Below are 3454 nucleotides of genomic sequence, written 5' to 3'. Positions count from 1 at the left end.
CCTGGGCTAGAGTGCCGTGGCATCAGCCTAGCTCACAGCAACCTCAAACTCCTGGGCTCAAGCGATTCTCCTGCCTCAGCCTCCTGAATAGCTGGGACTACAGCTGCCCACTACAGCTGCCTACATGTGCCCACCGTGCCCCGCTAATTTTTCTATATATATTAGTTGTCCAATTAATTTCTTTCTATTTATTGTAGAGATGGGGGTTCTCGCTCTTGCTCAGGCTGGTTTTGAACTCCTGACCTCAAGCAATCCATCCGCCTCGGCCTCCCAGAGTGCTAGGATCTATGGTGCTTTTTAACTGTCACATGTTGGATTACAGCAGCCCAGACAGAGGGGTCCTTAAAGGACCCCTCTAGAATCTCACCTTATTCCGATGAGAAGTCAGTCTCAGAGATGAAGAAAATCTTTTATTTATTAGAAGTTGCCTGTACTAAAATGAGTTGAGTTATCTGTGTGGGTGGAAATTGGTTTGGTTAGAAATTGAATTCTTGATCTGCATCCAGTCTTTTCTAATGATCCATTTAAGGAAAGGGAAATACTCCCACACGAGTCGAGTTTACAGAGTCTTGAGAAACCTGTAACTCTCTGAGTTTATCTAACAAATGAGCCCGTCCCTGACTCAGCCTGCTCAAGTCAGGAGGGTTGCAGGAATGCAGCGAGCTGCCTAAACAGATATGAAAGCTCCTGATTTCATCACCAAAACATCTTTTCTGAAAGGCAGCATTGAGCTCCTACGGGAAGACCAGTGTGGATACCCGCCGCAGGGCACAAGGCTGCCTGAAGACACTGCCTCCCTGCTATGCACATCAGATTGTCCCCCGTGACCCCTGGTCCCTCCTGTCCTCACTGGCACTATCCCCTTCCCTACCCCCACTTCCCCTAAAACGTATTTGCTGGGCGGGCCTGAAGTCTCTTTGATAAGGACAAAGGTTTTTGTTGATGGCTGGAGAGACAGCCTAAATCAGCATGCATACCGCAACACGGCCCAAAGTCCTCCCAAGCTGTCACCCGTCTAGCCCTTTCCTGAAAACAGAGAGGAGTGGGAGGGGAGAACGTGGGCTGGGGAGGTAGTGACCTGGGGGAGAGTAGAGGACCCGGAAAGGGGAACTCAGGGACAAAGGCAGGGGTTCCCTGTCTCAGAATGAGATCAGAGTGGGTCAGCTCTGGCCCGCAGTGCCCGAGCACATTTCTGCCCTTGGCACCCCCTGCCAACACAGAGCACCTCCATCGTTCCTGCTCCTTGGGCCCAGAGAGACCCAGACATGTCTGCAAGAAAGCACGTACCCTAACTGGCGTTTCATCCATCAATGTCCTGGACGTAAGGTTCGCAGTACGCTGTGGTGAAGACAGCCATGAACTCTGTAGGCATCATTTAATTTTGGACAAATCACTTTACCTCTCTAGGCCTCAGTTCCCTCTTCTGTAAAACAAAGTGGTTAAACTAGGAAATTTCCAAATTTCTCTCCAGTTCTAAAAGACTGCTGTCCTCCCAAATAATGCCCAATAAACCGCCCCTGCTCAATTCCACCTGATCTGGTCCTCTGAGGCTCTGCCTGTCTACAGTTGATTCTGTGGGTAGCAGGGCTTCCTCATTTCACCAGACCTATCTGGGTTGTTGGTCTTCATTGCTAACTGACTACGCGTGACCTTGGGAAACCTCTGCAGGCTCCTCCTCCATTGCTGCAGATGAGCAATAGGTCCTGCCTGGCAGAGTCAGTGGGAGGTTAGAGCCGGTGTGTGTAAAGTGATTAGAATAATGCCTGGCTCATCACTCGGATGCTCCTGCCATTGGCTCTCTTTCTTCCTGCTTTCTGTCTGAGGCATACTGGGCTATCTATGCTGGGAGAAGGGAAGCCCAAGAACTACTCCAGAGATGTATTAGTTAGGCTATGAGCCAGTTGCTGTTACAAGGAGACCCCAAAATACAGTGGTCCAAATATGTTCAATTTTTTTTTTTTTTTGAGACTAGGTCTTGCTGTATCCTCCAAACTGGCCTAGGCTTAAGTGGTCCTCCCACATCATCCTCCCAAGTAGTTGGGACTATAGATGTGCACCACTGCACCCTACAAATGTAATTTCTGTCTTATAAACAGTCAGAGGAAGGAGGTTGGTGAGCAGCTATTCTCTATGAGACCCGTTTTCCACTTTCCACTCTTCAAGACCAGCTCAGGGCCCACCTCCCTGGGAGACCTGGAGCCCTCTCATCCACAGAGATCACATGTCCCTAAGCGGGCATTCACCATGCACCACCCTGCAGTGCTAGATGGCTTTTCAGGTGAGGTTATGACTCTTCTGCTTGGTTGGGAGCTTCTCAAGGTCAAGGATCATCTCCATCCCCTCCCCCACTCCTGAGATGTAGACAGCGTGGGGCTCAGCACATGGGAGGCTCCCAGGTGGGTCTGACTCTGAATGAATGCATTGCTGGGACTTTAGGCAGCCGTGGTCATGAAAGCTGAGGTGTTTGCTTAGTCATCACCACATGGCATATTTTTCAGCTTAATTATCATGCAGTTTCTTCATATCTTCCAATAAATGAAAGAAAATAAGTGTGTATCTTTGGGTGTGTGGGTGCGAAAATTAACTCTCATGAAAGTCCTTGACCTACCACAAAAATTCAAGAAATGTACTTCTTGCACATGGACACAGGGAAATAGTAATCTTCCTGTCATATGCAAAATAGGAGCCCTTGGACAGAACAATTGGCCGTGATCTCCAGTGGAGTGAATATTTGTATTACTGTAAATTTTATAGAATCAAGTTTCTTAGTGGAAAAACTTACTGCAGTCCTCAGTTTTGGTAACCGCTCCTGATGTAACAGCTATGGCTAGCTACCCCAAATAGCAACGTAATTCAGTCATCTGCCCTGATGTTTATTTCATGATTGTACATTGAAGAAAAATGCACAGTGCTCAAGTGTGCTGGTCAGTGGCCATCTACTGAGATATCTGATAGCTGGTATGGGGGCACATATTTTATTTCAACTGCTTTGAACATTTTCAGAGTAGTATTCTTGTGGGCACTCTCCAATAGACCCAACTCTAAGTTCTTTCTTTGCAGCCTCTTGGTCCTGCCCACTGCTGCTCCTTTAGCTCATTTTTACAGTGCATGAGATATTATGTGTCCTTGTTTGGCACTGTAATTTTTATACATATGTGGCAGGGCTTCTGCTTTGGCTGCTGGTTGAAGCTGAGAGGTCTCTATGCTCATCCAGCCTCATAAACAGGGATACGTCCCTCTCACAGTTGTATGGGTTGTGTACTGCATTACTCCAAGACGTGCATTTATTTACATGAACCATGATGGCACCTCTAAAGCTGTATTGGTACAACCTCCATGACACTCCAAGACAGCCCCGTTCTCGTAGACTGCCTGTCCACTTCTCGCAACTCTAAGCTTGAACTCTCTGCCATTTAGCGGTTAATGATAGCTTCCTTGAAAATCACTGGCCCAA

Source organism: Microcebus murinus, chromosome 2 (assembly GCF_040939455.1).
Source record: "Microcebus murinus isolate Inina chromosome 2, M.murinus_Inina_mat1.0, whole genome shotgun sequence".
Classification (NCBI taxonomy): domain Eukaryota; kingdom Metazoa; phylum Chordata; class Mammalia; order Primates; family Cheirogaleidae; genus Microcebus; species Microcebus murinus.
This window is presented reverse-complemented; position numbering follows the sequence as displayed.